A 20,047-nucleotide genomic window follows, 5' to 3' on the forward strand; every position below is an offset into this window, starting at 1 on the left:
GGAAGGTATGCAGAAAATATGTGAAGCATGCCAATTTGGGAAGCAAACAAAGCATGTGTTTCCACGTAACAGATATGTGAGCAGAAATGCACTAGATGTTGTGCATTCAGATGTATGGGGTCCTACGAAGACCATATCTATGGGAGGCTGCAGGTACTATGTGACTTTCATTGATGACCACACAAGGAAAGTGTGGGTATATTTCATGAAGGAAAAGAGTGAGGTGTTCACTCACTTTCAGAATTTCAGAGTTTTGGTTGAAAAGCAAACAGGGAAATATGTGAAGTGCCTAAGGTCAGATGGAGGGGGAGAGTACTTCTCCAATGAGTTCTCTAAATTTTTGAAGAAGAATGGTATTCGGAGACAGTTTACATGCAGATACACTCCGCAGCAAAATGGAGTTGCTGAGCGGAAAAACAGGCACATTGCTGAGATTGCGCGAGCATTGATGGAAGAGAAGAATATGCCGCATTGCTATTGGGCTGAGGCTGTTTCTACAGCAGTATACATCATGAACAGGACTCCAACTGCAGCCATACATGATGTAACTCCAGAGGAGAGGTTTACTGGCAGAAAACCAGATTTGTCTCATCTGAAAGTTTTTGGATGCATTGAATATGTGCATGTGCCAGATGAGCTGAGAACTAAGCTGGATCCGAAAGCTGAAAAATGTGTGTTTATTGGATATTCCCTTGAGCAAAAGGGATACAGGTGTTATAACCCTACTACACGTGAGTTGAGGGTAAGCAGGGATGTTGTCTTTGATGAGATGAGCAGCTGGTATGCTGCTGAAAAAGAAGCTGTTGGGACTGATGTGAGTGGAAGTGTGGTTGCACAGAATGCAGGTCAGCAATCACAGTCTTTGAGTGGACCAGGAGAGTCCTCATCTAGTGGGTCTGTTGATAGACCATGGAGTGGCAGGTTGCGTCATAATACCAGTCCTGCAAATGTGATTAATACATCACGTAAAGGAAAAGAGAAAGTGGTTGAGCCCCTTGGTATGCTTGACATTTCTGCAGGGCATTCTCATGTTGATGGAGAGTCTAGTGGCTCAAATATGAGCCTTGATGAGGAGCTTGGGATCCCAGCTATGAGAACACCTGGTGTAAAGAAGGCTATGGAAGCTATGAATGAAAAGCTGCGAAGATCTGGGAGAGTGAGAAATCCTGTGCAGAGATTTTCCTATGATGGTTATGTGGCACATCACTATGCATATATGGCAAAGGTTGTGCAGGTTGTTGAGCCCACATGCATTGATGAGGCTGTTGGAAATGTGTGTTGGGAGAAAGCTATGGATGAGGAGATGGATGCACTATATGGAAATGAAACTTGGGACTTAGTGCAATTGCCTGAAGGCAAGAAAGCCATTGGATGCAAGTGGGTGTACAAAGTTAAACATAACAGTGATGGAAGCATAAACAGGTACAAGGCTAGATTGGTAGCCAAAGGATATGCGTAGACATATGGGATTGATTATGAAGAAACTTTCAGCCCAGTTGCCAAGATGGCAACGGTGAGAGTTGTGATAGCAGTGGCTGCGTCAAAGCAATGGTCTTTACATCAGATGGATGTAAAGAATGCATTCTTGCATGGGGATTTGCAAGAAGAGGTGTATATCTTGCAGCCACCTGGATATGAGGATGTGGGTCACCCCGAGCATGTTTGCAGGTTGAAGAAAGCCTTGTATGGCTTAAAGCAAGCACCAAGAGCATGGTCTGACAAGATTTCTGAATATCTTGTCACTATTGGCTTTCATGTAGCCAATGCAGATTTGTCATTGTATGTGAGACATGGTGATAGAGGAGTTGTGCTTGTTGTCATCTATGTAGATGACTTGATCATTACGGGGGACCATGATGCAGAGATCTTTGATGTAAAGATCTTGCTAAGACAGAAGTTTGAGATGAAGGATCTGGGGGAGCTCAGATATTTCTTGGGCATTGAGGTGATTAGGTCACCACATGGTATTGGATTACTGCAGAGACAGTATGGCTTGGACATGTTGTCCAAGTATGGTATGACAGGCTGTAAGCCTATTTCTGTGCCATTGGATCAGAATGGCAAGTTGAGTGCAGATTCAGGAGAGATCTTGGAGGATCCTACTATGTACAGGAGCATAGTAGGAAGTTTGATCTACATGACCATCACCAGACCAGATTTGAGCTATGCTGTTGGGTTGGTGAGTCAGTTTATGCAGGTTCCACGGAAACTGCATTTGGATGCAGTGAGACGCATACTGAGGTATGTGAAGTCTACTTTGCATTGTGGACTATTCTATGATACTGGGACAGAGATATGTGTACATGGGTACACAGATGCTGATTGGGCTGGTAGTATCTCAGATAGAAGATCTACCAGTGGATTCATGTTTTCTTTGGGGAGTGCTGCTGTGACTTGGAGCAGCAAGAAGCAGCCTACGGTTGCTCTATCGAGTACAGAGGCCGAGTACAGAGGAGCTGCTATGGCAGCATGTGAGGTAGCTTGGTTGAGAAAGCTACTTGCAGATTTGGGTCTATCAGTGGATAGACAAGTTGTCAGTTTCTGTGACAACATTAGCAGTATACAGTTGGCCAGGAACCCAGTTTTTCATGCTCGTACGAAGCACATAGAGGTCCACTACCACTTCGTCAGAGAGAAGGTCTTAGCAGGAGACCTTGACCTTGTTTATGTCAGCACAGAGGATCAGGTAGATGACATCTTCACCAAAGCATTGGGTACATGGAAGCTCCGCAGATTCAGGGCTTCGCTTGGTGTACATGAGATGGAGTTAAGCTCGAGGGGGAGTGTTGAGATATCGAGCTCAGCTAGTGAGGCGGTGGCCACTGATGACCCGCCTGGGGGATAGGCCCCACACTTACACCACTGGAATGGTTGGTGAGATCATGGGAGATATGCGGCCAGTGGGATGACAGGCTGTGTGACAGCCATTCTAGAGACTGGCATAGTTATAGCGCCAGCTCATTTAGTCGGGTTCACACTATAGAGAACCCGTGTATGTATTTGGTTGAGTACCTTTCATATTGTGTGTACTCTTATCTTGTATAGTATGTGTTGAGTGTTGAGAAGAAGAAGATTTTCAGCCTCTCACCTTGTGTGTTCTCTATTAGGGTTTTGTGAGTGTGTGTGTGTGCTTGCAAGAGCTCAAGCTCTCTTCCCCCCTGCATCTTTTCAAGCATCTCATCTATGCTATTGATACATTGGCACCATTTCTTGCTCATCTCTTCAACAGAGCTCTGTCAGAGGGGTTTCCGGCTGAGTGGACGATGCACACTATTGTGCCAATCCATAAAGCGGGAGATGTACTAGACCCTGAGAACTACAGGACCATCATGATTGGCCATATATTGGCCAAACTATACGGGGCAGTTTTGGAGGCAGAGCTGAGCACTCATGCAGAGGTTGGGGGATTGAGAGAAACAGGCCAAGCAGGCTTCCGTCGAGCCTTCTTGACCATCGACCACATTTTTACATTGAGGTGCCTGATTGATCAGGCCAAGGCACGGAGGCAACGGCTCTATTGTTGCTTTGTGGATTTCCGCAAGGCATTTGATACTGTGCCCAGAGAGTGCCTCTTTCGGCGACTATAGACATTAGACATACCTTCAGACATGATGTGGGGCATATACAGGCTATATGAGCAGGTCTTTGGGAGAGTCCGATGCCCAGGAGGCTTGTCCGACATAGTTGCTAGCACCATTGGTGTGAAGCAGGGGTGCCCGCTCTCCCCCACGCTCTTTGGGCTCTATATTGATGAGGTGGTCGATTACATCACACAGGGAGGAGGCTCTGGGGTTGAGCTATCAGGTATTACTGTCCATGTTATGCTTTATGCTGATGACATCGTCTTGGTATCCGACACGCAGGTATTACTGTCCATGTTATGCTTTATGCTGATGACATCGTCTTGGTATCCGACACGCAGGTTGGGCTTCAAAGACACCTTGTGGCTCTTGATGACTTCTGCGCACAGCAGGGGCTCACAGTGAACCTTGGGAAAACCAAGGTTATGATCTTCCACACTTCACCCGCAGTCAGGAGCCACACTACTCTCACATTAGCAGGAGGGCGGGTCGAGGTGGTGAGCTCTTATGTTTACCTTGGCATCACATTTACTAGCTCAGTTGGATGCTTCTCCATGGCTCAAGCAGTCCGAGACAGAGTGACCCGGGGGTATGCAGCTCTTGCTGGTGGCCTTGAGCATCAGTGTCATCAGGCACATTTTCAGGAACCCCGCACGAAGGGGTGGCTCTTTGATACATTAGTGACACCAGCCTTGATGTATGCAGCAGCGGTTTGGGCACCAGGGCTTGCAGCCTCCACATGGGTACAGCTGGAGAGACCACAGATCTTGATGCTCTCGAGGATGATACGCAGCAAACCATCCGTCCCGCACGACATTGTTCGAGCTGAGTTTGTTGCACCACCTATGGCAGTGGAGGCATTGTTCTAGAAGATCTCCTTTATATACAAGATGAGGGAGATGCCCATGGACAAATTATCCCGCCGAGCTTTTGAGGCATCCAGACAGCTGGCCGAGGCTGGACACACTGGATCTTGGTATGCACAGATGCTACAGTGGTTCTCACATCATGGTATAGACATTGAGCGGTTGCCACCTTTTCAGTATGATCAGTCTGCTCCACGGGGTTACCTCTCTCTCAATGAGAGGAACAGAGTGATGAGATAGGACATATGGCAGCACTACATACAGGAGACATGGACAGTACCAGAGAGCCCACTACCACCGAAGATGCTGTATTACAGAGACCACTTTATGAGCATCTCAGGGGATGGGTTTATACATCGACCGCGGTACATGGATGTATACATGCCACACAGATCTCGTGTTGCTATTGGACAGCTACGAGTCTCATCACATCAGCTAGAGATAGAGGCTGGGAGGGCGGCACGGGTTCCTAGAGCTGAGCGGATATGCAGATTGTGCCGCGAGGAGGTGGAGACTGAGGATCACTTTGTATGTAGATGTAGAGCCCACTAGCAGGGGGTCAGAGATAGATATGCAGGATTGTTTGAGGAGCACTCTTCACTACATCAGTTGATGGAGGCCTCCGACCAGCGAACGACAGCTTGGCAGACTACTACTAGAGCTTCATAGTTCTCGAGAGAGACTCCTCCAGACACCCGCTCCCACTAGGGGTGGGAGACAGTCCCAGCTCACAGATTTCTTCCAGAGAGCTATGCCAGTGCCAGCTGATGTACCACATGGGGTGACCCCACAGAGAGCAGAGGAATTGAGAGCCAGGAGGAGACCTAGACAGACTGGACATAGAGCACCCCGACTCCGTCACTCACCGAGAGATAGCAGCTATCCGAATGAGACACCAGATGGAGACACAAGAGAGGCTAGCTTGCTTTCATTCAGACTCAGGGTACATGTTCATGCCATTCACAGCCTCAACATCGGTGATGTATGATATCTTATATCCCTCTTATGGCACTGGTGGATGGAGTTAGACATAGATCTGCATATAGCATGCTTGTACTACCCCTTCAGCATATAGAGATGCATCTTGCCTTAGCACTCCATCCACATCCCCACCCCCCTTATATTGTTTGTATATGGGCTCCACCGATCCATGATGATTCACAGTTGTATCCAGACACATGCACACTTTTTCTTTTGTTTCTTTTCTTCCGATGACCGGAAGAACACAGTTGTATTATTTTTTGTCTCATAGGCTAACTTTGGCCTCTCGTAGACGTTAATATATCTTTCTTTCTTTCTTTCTTTCTCTCTCTCCCCACTCTCTCTCCCCACTGAGTTCACTATGTGTGTTTGTGTGTGTGTAGCTGTTGCTCCAAACCTGTTGGAAAAGAGGGCAATGAAAACCTGCAAGCAGGAAGCTCACTCACGAAGGAGTACACAGAGAGGTAGCAATGGAGCAAAATGACGTGAAGTAGTATGCACGTAGTCCCATCATAATGATAAAGTGAAGGTACAACAAAGCTTAAACCATAGTGGATTTCCTTTCACACCTCACATGTCTAGGGGAAAAAAAGCTGTAAGGGATAAAAAGTGCTCTTGGTAAGCCCCTGTTCACATGTGGCACTACACAGCATAAAATGCTTTCAAATCCCCCCTTAGTGGTAATGTGAACTTGAATCATCAGTTTTGTTTGCAGAAGCATTAGAAGAGTCCACTGCCAAACCAGATTTCTCTTTGGCCTATCTCTTCTTGCACTAACTAATGTAGTGCCTTGGCTTTTTACAATAATGGCATTTTCCCTTCTTCTTGGGCTGATCTGCATTACTTTTTCCTCTGTTTGATGGCTGTCCAGAATCAACCTTGCACTGATGATAACAACCTTTTGCTTTGCCCTTGCCTTTGCCATGAGCTGCAAAGGCCTGATCACTGCAAGGAACCATGGAAGACTTATTCTTCGTAGTTTTCTCTTCTTGCAAAAGCAAACTCACCAACCCCTCAAACTTTAAAGGACTTGGATTAGCCCTCATAGACAACATAAGAGAAGCCTCGAAAGGCAATTACTGCAAAGTCTTGGATATGAGTTCCTTCTCAAGAATGGCCTCATCGATATTGAGCAGTTTCTCTCTCGAAGATCCTTGATCTTCATAAGATGATCGGCCATACTGTCACCATCACTCTTGTCCAAGTTCTCAAGCTCTTTCTTGAGATATGCAACTCTTGCCTCATTATTTGCCTCTTGATACATAGCCTCATGTCACCAACCTAGACATTTTCCAGTACAAAAGGGGTTTGCTGGACTCCAAGATGTCTAAATATTTGGAAAATACAAGCTTTGGGAATGGGGGATTATCGTAGGATACAAAGGACCACACTCTTAAAATCTAGGAGAGTTGCTATTTTTGGCCCCACTCCGATGGAAATTCTGTTCATGTCATTACATCTAGAATTGAGCCGATACCAAGAGTTGGCAAAGTGCCTATGACAAAATGTCTACCAGTTGGGATAATTTTAGAGATAAAGTTTATGGAAGGACCCATCTCTTAGATTGGGACATGTGGCAAGAAAGTGGACCAAAGTGAGACAAGTGGCTCAACACTTGTTAGAAAGTGGATCAAAGTGAGACAAGTGACCTCACACTTGTCACTTCAACTTTTTGTGGCTCTCCACTTATCATCATAGCCTTCTCTTTCCATTTTCACTCATGGGAGCCCCAAATATATTAATTGGAGCCCTCTCTCTTCATTACTTGCCTCTACCATCGTTACAGGCTGCCCTAATGATGGTTACTCTCTTTCTCTCTCTCTCTCTTGAAGACTGCCCATGAAGAATACCCGCTGTTGGGGACTGTTTTGGAGGCTTCCATCGCAAAGAATTACTGAAGGCAAGGGTATTTAATCATTTATTGTGATTTCTAGCCATTGTACTACTTGTACCAGTCCTTGTACTTTCTGTACCTACTGTACCAGCCCTTGTACTTTTTGTACCTACAATACCAGCCACCGTACCAACTGCACCAACCACTATACTGACTGTACCAGCCCTTGTACTTACTGTACCAGCCACTGTACCAACTATACCAGCCGCTGTACCAACTATACCAGCCACTGTGCCGGCTGTACCAGCCCTTGTACTTGCTGCCCCAACCATTGTACCTACTGTACCAACCATTGTACTTGTTGTACTGGCTAAATAGAGAGTTGTACTTGCTGTACCAGTTCTATTGCATGAAGACCCATGGTTTTTGGGGAAGAATTAGTACCCACACGGAGGTATATGGTTTATATTGTTGGCTCAGCATAGCTGAATTTTATGGTTGCTTTGTGTTGGGCTGTGTTATGGCATTTTTATATGGATAATCCGGCATCTCCCATGGGGAGAGTAAGGCCCTCAAAGCTTGTACATGATATTATTCTCCTTGGGTAATAAAATACTCTAAGGGGGGGGAGTCAGCCCCCATTCCGGCCTCTATGCGGTGTCACATGTGCAAGCTCCATTTTCAGCATTTGTGCATGTTTTGTCCAGCTTTTATGTTTCATGCAAAGTGATGATGGATATGTGTTAAGGTTGTGGCCATGTTTTAATATTTTAATATGCATTGATGGTATCAACAAGTGTGTCAAAGGCCCTAGTCCCCCAAGCACCACGAGTTTCACTCAAGTACATCCCAAGCCCTCTTTGAGGTCTTGTAGGACCTGATATGCAGAACATCTCTTGACAAACAAGGAGATCAACGCCATAGCTTGGGCATCACGGGCATCCCATCTCTTCTGCTCTTGAGTAGTAGCCTGGGCACCTTGCTCACCCTAATACCCAACAACTAGCATCAGAATCATCTCAGCAAGCCACCACCTACCTGTCCAGATCCTAGCACCGCCTATCCAGACCGACCGCTAAGTCATCGCTTGTTTCCACTCAGATCTGACTAACCTCGTGATTTGCCAAATTTGCTTGACTCGCTTCTGCAACGTCACATTCAAAACTCGCAGCCTGAATTTTTCCCTCTTGATCGCTTGTACTACTCATTCTTTTGTCCTTGCCTCCGCACTCCATCCTTTGTGCACCTTGGCAACTCCACTTCGCTATCATCATCAACTGTCTCGGATCTTGTTCACTGTCAAAACTTTGAGGTATTTGTTTCTTGTTCTCATCCATAGGAACTCCGATTCTCAAAGCTTTGTTCTGCTCACTCAACTATACATCCTATTTCTCGTATACTTTGGCAATCACATCTTTTATCTCGACATATCCCGATGCCGTGCGTGCACACTCCCATTTCCCTTGTGCATTCAGTAAGCTTTGACTGCACAAGAGTTCTCAATCAAGGGGGGCTTTCTTGTTCATTGCACCTCATACAACTTTAGGAAATCTTGTATTGTGAGAGTGTCGCAAAGAGCACCAAGTCCTGACCTTTTTGCATTTAGTGGATTTATGACAACCGAAGACCGATTTGATGGTCCCAACTATTCATCGTGGAGCTTTATGATAAAGAGTCTTTTGATAGCCATGGGGCCTGGGGGAGATTGTTATGGGACAAGAGCCTCGTCCTCCAATCGTTCGTAGCAACCACTACTCTTCGGTAACATCAACCACAACAGGAAGGGGGACCCAAACTACAACTCAAGTGGTGGCAGGTACTCCAACACAACCGACTACACTCACCGAAGATCAAAGACGATGAGATGTTCATGATGCCCAAGCAATGGCCATCATCGCTCTTGAAGTCAAGTGATACATTATTCCTTACATCCAAAACTGCAGCTCTACAAGGACTACCCCAGTGGTCCTCGAGACCATGTTCTAGTCCCGTAATGAAGCCCAATGAGCTAGACAGCCTGATCATGAATGATGGTTGCAAACCATCTTACCAAGGTAAGAGACCTAAAAGAACATCTACTGAATATAGATGAGATAGCTGATAACAAGAAATTGATCACCGCCATTCTTAATTCCCTACATGTTGAGTCCTATTAGAGTTTTCACACTTCTCTAAATCTCTATGAGAGGAAGAGGCAATCCTATATCCTTTGAGGAGCTAGTTGGATTACTTCTCCATCAGAAGCAAACAAGGAAGAACATATCCAAGGTTAATGCAAGCGGAGGAGACCAAGCCTTCCTTCTCTAGGGACACAGGCAAAGTGGTGCAACTCAAGGACTCCTTAAGTTGGGATTACAACTTGCTCATCATCAAGAATATGATCGAGACTAGGTAAAAGAAAGTAAGAGGGGGAGAGAGAGAGAGAGAGAGAAGAGTTGTGTTCACAACCAAGAGATCAAGAGGATGAACGACTCAATGATTTGATTGATTGATTGTAATAAAAGCTTACACCAAGTACATGCTTTTGTAGGTTGTATGCCTTATCTTTTGACTCAAGGGAATCACACACACATACTAGACAAGTGACACATGGCACACTTATCCATGCCTAAGGGTGGGTCTTGAAAGGCAGGTTGCGGGGGCTTTTTTTGAATCTTCCTACGATTCTTCTTCTTTGGAGAGCTAGAACAATGGAGAGAGATTGCACAACACAATGATGAATGAATAATTGTGGCATCTCTTAGGTGTTTATCTCTGGTTTTCTGGTTCAATAGGGTGCCCTGCAAAAGCAGCACTACTGGCCATTTGTTTAGATAGAGTAGCAAGAAGTATAGCATAGAAACCATCCATGGTAGAAGTACAGCATAGGAACCACCCTTAGGCACTAAGGTTGAGTAGCATGGCTAATATTTGTGAGGTATAAAAATATGAATAAGTGGTGGTGCATAAAGAGAAGTATACAGGTGTGAAAAGCAAGGACCACGAGCACTTGCATTAAAGTAGTGGTCCCTTTTGTTCATGCACACTAAACTAACTCCCCAACATTGCATGAATCTAAAAGTGGTGGGGGGATACATTGAGAATTTTGTGGAAGTTAGTGTGGATTTTTGGTAATTGTGTGTGTGTGTGTGTGTGTGTATAGGTGCACGTGCCAAGGGGTTGGCTCACATTCACGAATGCAGTTCACCTACATACGCCTGTGATGATATCAAGACAAGGCCTAGGTGGCAGATTTCAGCCTCTCAAAGCTCATCAGAACTGCTGAAACACATACTGTGACATATTTTTCTCACAGTACTCCCTAAGCAACAGGTCTCTTGCATTTTATAGACTTCACTTTTTACCCGTATATCGTTTGACCATCAGAAGTTATGGTATGGTAGATACAATATCACTTTGTACGTGAGAAGATCTTGGCTAGTGACATCTTGTTACTTTATTGTTCGATGGAGGACAATGCGGCGGACCTCTTCACGAAGTCTCTACCTCAAGCTATGCTCAAGTGGCACTCGAGCTCCCTAGGGTTGATTTCACAACCAGGAGTTGAGAGGGGGTGTTGGAAGTCATCTCCTGTCTTTATTAGACACCAGGGCCTCTGTTGTGGGTGTGCCCGCTCTTTGTAGGTGTTTTCTCTTTTTTCCTCACTCCCCATATTTTTTCCCATTTTTCCCTATTTTTACTAGGTGTGGGAGGCAGTTTTCTGCACCCTGGCTGATCCAGATACTGGCCGACTATTGGTCAAGAGGTTGTAGATGCTGGCCGACTGCCCCTTCTGGTCCCCGACCTCTCATGCATGCTGGCCGACTGTGTACAGCTGGTGGATGGAGCTGGTCGTGGACATGTAGGCCCAGTCGGCTGCCTTTTCAACAGCCCGACTGCATGTATGGGGCCATATAAAATGGCCCCATGGCCCCCACACCATTGTATCTTGTTTTCATTTCGGGATCTTGTGTATAGAGAAGAGTTACATGCCTATCTCTCTCCTTCTCTTGTGCTGTCTATTTTCTGCACTCTACTTGCTCTTGTGGTCTGAAATTTGGTTATCATCTCCGCTGCATATTTTGACAGGCTTTTCACCCCCAAGCAGAAGGGTAAAGTGAGGCTGCAAATTCTATATATACTATATTTCTAACAAGTTACATTTCACATTAGTCTAGTTGTGTATATACTATCTTCTAACAAGTTACATAGTTTTTGATATTGATGACGAGTCTCAAACATGTCTAAGAGAATTGCTAAGTCAACACAAGCAAGAGTGTAATTTTTTGATAGAGTTAATGATACCAATGCTTGGGATTCGTACTTGGATTTTTATAATAAAGAAAGAAAATGTATGGAGAACATCTAGCTTTTTGTGCTCAAGCCTAACACTACTACCTAAATCTACAACTCCTATTTTTGATACTATGTTATCTATTAACTTTGAACAAACAAAGAAGAAACTATCTTCTAAGAATAGTGTTGAGCAATCAGGCTTGGTAGAGTATGATAAAAATATATATTTTTAGATCAAGAACACAATTCAAGATCCTTGTAGCTAATTGCTTCCAAGAACCCACACAATGTGTATAGAAAGCTAAACATAGAACACGTTAATAATCTAGCTTTGGATTTTGGCATCAATTCTCTATCACCATCTTCTTGTACAAATCTAATTCCCATTTCGTAAACTTGGTAGTAAAAACATACCCTTGGAGAGACTATAGTTGAGGAGAAGCTGGACATTTATCAGTATTAGATACTTTTTGGATTTGTAAATTGTCTATGCTGCAAAGGCAAAGGTGTTGTTTATTAGTATATCTAGCCATGGAGCAAAGAAAAAGTTACTACATGACTAGGACTGCTAGGATACTAGCTAATTGTCCTCCCAAGGAATGCATGGAAATATCAAAGATGGAAAACTTAGAATCACAGAACATTATGAGACAATCATCGTACATAGATGTTCTAAAATAGGTCAAGGATCAATGCATAGATTTTGATTGACCACCAAGACTACAACAAGGCTTGACAAAGGGAAGTCCACAAATGAGTAGAATGGGATGTAAGTCCACTACTTTTTCTTTTATATTACAATAATCGGGAGTTGTGGTCAAATCTTATTTAAAGGGATTGAGATTTGGACTCAAGTCCAAATCTCTATGCAATGAGGGAGATTTGAACTCAAATCCACTCTCCCTCAATGCCTAGAGATTTGGACTTGAGCCAAAATATCTCATAATGCCTAAAGATTATGACTTTTATCTAAATTTTAAAGGATTGAGGCAAATAATGACTTAAGTCAAACTCTTTCTCAATGCCTAAAGATTGAGGAAATCTCCCATATTGCCTAGAGACTATGACTTTAGTCCAAGTCCAAATCTCTATTAACTCAAGTACAATTATGTACACAATGAGGGATGTTTCTCAAGTACAAGTCTTCCATCAATGCCTATGGATTAGTCTTGATTCCTTGTATATGATATTCTTCCTTGGGAGATTTTGACTCAAGTCCAAATCTCTATGTATCAAGAGAAATTCAACCTCCAATTTAAATCTCCATCAATGCCCCACCTCAATAAAGTCCACGCTACTCTCATACACAATGCCTGACTCCCCTAATATGTGTACTATATCCACCCAAATGTTGCTAGGTGAGTTATAAGAACTAGGAGTAGTGGTAGGGGTTGAATTGTGAATGTCCCCACATGTGAAAATCCAAGAATAATAGCTTGCCCTATCTAGGACAAGGAACTCAAGCTATGCCCATAAGTATCCCGAGAACCCACATGTGAAGTATCACTAAACTCGTGTGTTATAATGGATGTATCACTAAATAGAATACACACTATCCTCTAGACTTCCCTCATGATAAACTAATGTATCCACATGATCCATAGGAAGGAAGATAAGCATAGAACTATTGATGCTTGGTGTGCTCATCTCCAAAGAGAATGTGGGGGAGAGGGAGAGCTTAAGTTTCTTGCAAAAAAACACACAAGAGAGAGAAAGACACATGAGACAGATGGATAGCTAAATTTTCTTCTATCTTCTTCTCTTATCTACAACAATATAACTAAAAAGCTAAGAGTACATACTCTAAGGAAAAGTACTCTCCTACAATAACATACAATGGTCGGGCCATAGTGTGAACTTGGCTATATGAGAAACCACTATAAATATGCCATAACTCTAGTACTCTAACGTGGCTATCACATAGCCTATCATCCACACTCGCAATATATCAACCATAATCTCACCAACCATGCTAGTGGCATAAGTTTGGAAGCTATCACCCAGGTGGATCATCAATGTCACAACACTAGCTGAGTTTGATATCTCAACACTCCCCCTCGAGCTCAACTCCACACATTGCACTCCAAGTAGGCTCCTAAACCTGTGGAGCTTCTCTGTGCCCAATGTCTTCATGAAGATAAAAGCCACCTGATCCTCTATGATGACATATACTAGATCTATATCACATGTTAGAACCTTCTCCCTCACAAAGTGATAATCCACCTCAATGTGCTTCATTCTAGCATGGTATACTAGGTTATTGTCCAATTGTATGCTACTCATGTTGTCACAAAAAATGACAACTGTCCTATCCATGGGCTCACTCATATTACCGAGTAGCTTCTAAAATGTGATGTACTGGTTTGAATATGTTGGTTGTTTGTATATCAAGTTGTATTTGAGCCAATTTTGCACGTTGGAGTTTCCTTCACTGTGAATTCAATACAACACGATATGGGAGATTCAATGTGTTGGATATCTTCTTATCGCATTGTAGTGAATTTTATCCAAAATGTTTTTGTTGTTTGTTGTCATTTGAGCCTATTTTGTGTGTTGGAGTTCCTTTGATTATGAATGTAATACGTGATGTATGGGTTTCAATATGTTGGTTGTTTGCATATCGCGTTGTAGTGATTTTTATTAAAAATTTGTCCTTATTGGTCATTTGAGCCAATTTTATGTGTTGGAGTTTCCTTCATTGTGAATTCAATACAACACGATATGGGGGTTTCAATGTGTTGAAAGCCTTTCTATAAACTTTGTATGACCTCTAATATGAATAATAATAGAATGGTTATTGAAGAATTTGAAGTGGTCATGTATCTCATGCATTAGAGGACAATATGCAATCACAATGTAATGTGGGGATGAAAGCAACAAAACTTGGCAATTAAAGTAAATTGAAAGAAGGTTTTGAGCAGCAAGGGAACTTGGGATTGCATTTGAAATGGACTCAAACCTTTGTAGCTTATGGTATTCCATTCAATGTCATTCATAATCCTTTTTTTCAAGATCCATTGATGTCAACAGTAAAATAATAGCATCATGGAGGATCGTAGTGATCAAGGAGCATCATGATTATGTGTAATGGAGAGCTTAATGATTATGTGTAATGGAGAGCATCATGATTATGTGTAATGGAGAGCTTAATCTAGAGAGATTAATACATAGATTAACTTAATCATAACAAGGATGATTAGCATAATCATTCGCACTTTGTATTAACTAGTTTTCCTCTTACATATGCTTCATGTATACATTGATTCATCAAGGAAACTCGTGGTGGGAATGATCCTAAGCCTCCTCCATATATATAAAGCCTATAATATCTCCACCTACATCTTCTCCTAAACCTCCTACATCTTCTCCTAAACCTCCTCCAAAAATCCTAGAATACTCAATGGCACTCCATATATGCTGCTAGGCAAAGGATTAACATTTACTCAGTTGAGTGCTCTCTTGCCCATCTTCTTAAACCACTTCTTGTTTTTCTGTTCTACCAAAGTTACATTATACCAAAATTGCCAACCCAGCAGATATTCTTCCAGCATTGCATGATTGTGCAGATCACATGCCCATATACCTAACCATTTCAACAATATGAAGCACAACTTCCACATGTTTCTATTAATAAGTTTCTTCAACCCCTAGTGAGATAGATAGGCTTTTATCCAATTGGTGAAACTCTACGTCAGAATGGACATGGAGTTGTCTGTTATAATTCAGCATTCAAAAGATTGATGTCCATCGAAAGGTTTTAAGGTTTTAAAGAAGATTGATATAACCACATGTAGTAACTAGAGAGTAGTAACCAGAGACGGCTTTTTGGGCGGTCATCTAAAGAAAGCTCTCAACATTCCCTCATATTTTGGAAGAACTGGAATGAAACCATTTCAAAAGCATTTGAGACAAACAGAGCATATTAAATCACTTTTGTTGCGTGACAACCCACAGAAAAGGACCAGGCCCCGTGTCTCATTTCCTCATTTCTAGTGCTTCTGAAGGAAACCATACCACTTCATCATCTTTTCTGTATAACTGCAAAAGTATCATTAAATGCCACATGACCCAAACATCAAATCAGAAAACCCTTCTAATACCGAATTATTTCGAGCAGCATACCCTGGCTGATCTGTCAAAGTAGGATTATTTAATAACTTCTCCAGCATCAAACCTTCACCACACCGAAGGCCAGCTCTTTGGTGTTTTTCAATAATACCTACAACCAATAGCTTATTCAAACTGTGTGTGTGTGTGTGTGTGTGTGTGTAGAAGGGGAGCTGCTTGGAATTGCCACTGGAGACACAGAGAAACATGAAACGGATGAGAGGATATACCACACAGTCGCTCCACAATAGCGTAGTCAGAGCAACCATGACCACATGGGACCCTCATAGCGACATCCAGATGGATTGCTGCCTCTAGGTGACCACATTTGATCAGCATAGCACATAGGGGACTTCAGACCTGACAGAGGAAGTCCCCTCAGGAGTCAGAGACCCATTGTCAGACATCCCCATCATAATCAGATGCTCACTGCCCTGTTTGATCTCAACTGGGTCGCAAGAGATTCTCAGACGACTATGTACATTAGGGACTTTAGACCAACAACAGAAGTCCCCTCAAAGACCCATTGTCAGACATCCCATCAAAGACCCATCATTGTCCATGTCACTAAAACACATTACCGCCACCTTGATATCTCGATCGATATATGTAGTCCATTGGGATTAATGTCACTTCCACAAGGGATCTCCGTCAACATGCTCACTTGGTGTGCATTTAGCATGAACAGTGGTGCCATCTCCACTGTCCATGTATCTCAAATTAGATATGGAAATGTGATCTCCATTGTTGACATATCTTGATCGAGATAGTGAGATGCAATCTCACCCTTTATATATCTTGATTGAGATACTAAGATGCGATCTACGACGTAAATATATCTCGATCAAGATACATCATTATAATCTGATCTGTCCATTTACCTCAATGCGAAGATGCAATCCCATCTATAAATTGTATCTCAATCGAGATATGTAGTTCGAATCAAAGCTGTCCATTTATCTCGATCAAGATACTCTCAAAGCTATCCATTTATCTCGATCGAGATACTCTCAACAAATCAAAGCCGTTTATTTTACCAACCCTAAGTCATGCATACATTGGGGCCATTCATTTCACAAACCCTAAAACCACACATACACCAGGACCGTTCATCTCGCAAATCGTAACATGTATGCGACGTCACCTCGATCAAGATTATAGTGACCCCTAAGTTTTCCCCTCCCCCTCCTCATTCTCTTACATCATTTTCACTGTTTCATTCTCATTTATCTCTTGGATTGAAGCGGATTTAGTGGACTATGAATCTAGCATTAGTGGTGTTTTAGAGCTTCATTAGTACTAGATGAGTATTTTCTTAGCACTAGGCATTGGACCTTTCATATTAGCCTTTCATATTAACCTGCCCATCTGTGTTAGGCTTAGGGTCTAGTGTGGAGTCACACGAGGAGGGCTGGTCTTCTATTGTGGACCTCATTGTCAGAGATAGATCGTGTGGCTATCCATAGGAGTGCTCAAGACACACCATCTACTTTACATATTGTGTTGCACTTGGAGGCAATGCTCTCATCCCTTTGTATAATTCATGATGTTTATGTAGATGAGTGGATAGCACACATGACCATACTTCTCTAGTATCATATGGCTTGACATATCGTCACGTGTGTGAGCTTGGTCATCCTATTAGAGATGGAGCATACTTGGACCTTTTTCTTGAGAGCTATGGGATGTGGCTTGGGGCAGGGAAGCCCCTTACTATGTCATGATGTTCGCATTTACCAATTAAAATATCCAAAGATATTCCTTCTATCACATAATTTCTCAACCTTAATTCATTAGGTAGAATTATGGTGGAAATTCATCTTTTGACACTAAAATTTAATTCAAATTTATCTTTTCTTAATTATCATAAAAATTCTTCTTTTTAACTAAATATCATACCTTTTTTTTTATAATCAACTTGAAATCCCTCTTTTTCTCATTTTAATGAGTGCAATCCAATTATCATGAAAATTTCTCTTTTACCATAAATTAAATCTATTTAAAATTCTTCTTTAAAATTTACATAAAAATATCCATTAAGCTAAAAATTTCACTTTTCTCATTTAAATATTTGAATTCCAATATGGTGGGAATTCCTCTTTCATCATTTAAACTTATCTATGCAAAAAGATAAATTTAACTAAATTTTCTCTTAAAATTTAAATAAAAATCTCCATTATTTCCTTTACACTAGGAATTACACTTTCCTCATTTAAATATTTGAGTTCCAATGTGGTGGGAATTCCTCTTTCATCATTTAAATTTATCTATGCAAAAAAGATAAATTTAAATATTTGAGTTCCAATGTGGTGGAAATTCCTCTTTCATCATTTATCTATGCAAAAAGATAAATTTAACTAAAATTCTTCTTTAATTTTTAAATAAAATATACATTATTTTAGCATCCCAATTTTTCTCTTACTTCATTGGAATACATGGATTTCCATTGTCATGGGGATTACTCTTTTAACATAAAAATGAATTACTAAAAATTTCTGTTTTTTTTAATTAACTATTTATGCATAAACTATCCTTTGGCTACCAATCTAGCCTTGTACCTGCTTATGCTTCCATCACTGTTATGTTTTACTTTGTACACCCACTTGCATCCAATGGCTTTCTTGCCTTCAGGCAATTGCACTAAATCCCAAGTCTCATTTCCATATAGTGCATCCATCTCCTCATCCATAGCTTTCTCCCAACACACATTTCCAACAGCCTCATCAATGCATGTGGGCTCTACAACCTGCACAACTTTTGCCATGTATGCATAGTGATGTGCTACATAACCATCATAGGTAAACCTCTGCACAGGATTCTTCACTCTCCCAGATCTTTGCAGCTTTGCATTCATGGCTTCCATATCCTTCTTTACACCAGGTGTTCTCATAGCTTGGTATCCCAAGCTCCTCATCAAGACTCATGTCTGAGCCACTAGACTCTCCATCAACATGAGAATGCCTCCCCTGCAGAAATGTCACGCATACTAAGGGGCTCAACCACTTTCTCTTTGCCTTTATGTGATGTACTAATCACATTTGCAGGACTGGTATTATGACGCAGCCTGCCACTCCATGGTCTATCAATTGATGAGGACTCTCCTGGTCCACTCAAAGACTGTGAGATTGCTGACTTGCATTCTGTGCAACCACATTTCCACTCACATCAGCCCCAACAATAGCTTCTTTTTCAGCAGCATACCAGCTCCTCATCTCATCAAAAATAACGTCCTTGCTTACCCTCAACTCACGTGTAGTAGGTTATAACACCTGTATCCGTTTTGCTCAAGGGAATACCCAATAAACACACATTTTTCAGCTTTTGGATCCAGCTTAGTTCTCATCTCATCTGGCACATGCACATATGCAATGCATCTAAAGACTTTCAAATGAGATAAATCAGGTTTTCTGCTAGTAAACCTCTCCTTTGGAGTTACATCATGTATGGCTGCAGTTGGAGTCCTATTCATGATGTAAATTGCTGTAGAAACAGCCTCAGCCCAATAGCTATGCGGCATATTCTTCTCTCCCATCAATCCTTGCGCAATCTTAACAATGTGCCTATTTTTCTGCTCAGCAACTCCATTTTGCTGCGGAGTGTATCTTCATGTAAACTATCTCTGAATACCATTCTTCTTCAAAAATTCAGAGAACTCATTGGAGAAGTACTCTCCCCCTCCATCTGACCTTAGGCACTTTACATATTTCCCTGTTTGCTTTTCAACCATAACTTTGAAATTCTGAAAATGAGTGAACACCTCACTCTTCTCCTTCATGTAGTATACCCACACTTGTGTGGTCTCAATAAATGTCACATAATACCTGCAGCCTCCCATAGACATGGTCTTCGTAGGACCCCATACATGTGAATGCACAACATCTAGTGTATTTCTGCTCACATTTTTGTTACGTGGAAATACATGCTTTGTTTGCTTTCCAAATTGGCATGCTTCACATATTTTTTGCATACCTTCAACTTTAAACTTTGGAAGTCCTGTCACAATTCCTTTAGTCTGCATAGACTTCATTCTTTGCACATTCACATGTCCAATTCTTTTATGCCAAATGTCTGTGTCTGCAACAATTCCTGAACCATTTGCAAACATCGCAGCACTCACTTCAGGCATGTTTACATTCAATGTTTACATTCAATGTAAACATTCTGCCCACTCTGTTACCTTTTGCAACAACCAACCTGCACTTGTCTTTAAAGTCTTCAACATAACAACCATCAGGATTAAACCAAACTTGCAAACCCTGCTCAATCATCTGGCTAACTGAAACCAGATTCTTTGTTATGTTTGGAACATGAAGTACATCTGCAAGGTACTTCACTTTGCCATCCTGCATAGACAATGGCACATGTCCAACATGGGCAATTGGATGAGCAGTGTCATCCCCTGT

The sequence above is a fragment of the Cibotium barometz genome, chromosome 30 (genome assembly GCF_041138505.1).
Source record: "Cibotium barometz isolate CiBa-2024 chromosome 30, ASM4113850v1, whole genome shotgun sequence".
NCBI classification, from domain to species: domain Eukaryota; kingdom Viridiplantae; phylum Streptophyta; class Polypodiopsida; order Cyatheales; family Cibotiaceae; genus Cibotium; species Cibotium barometz.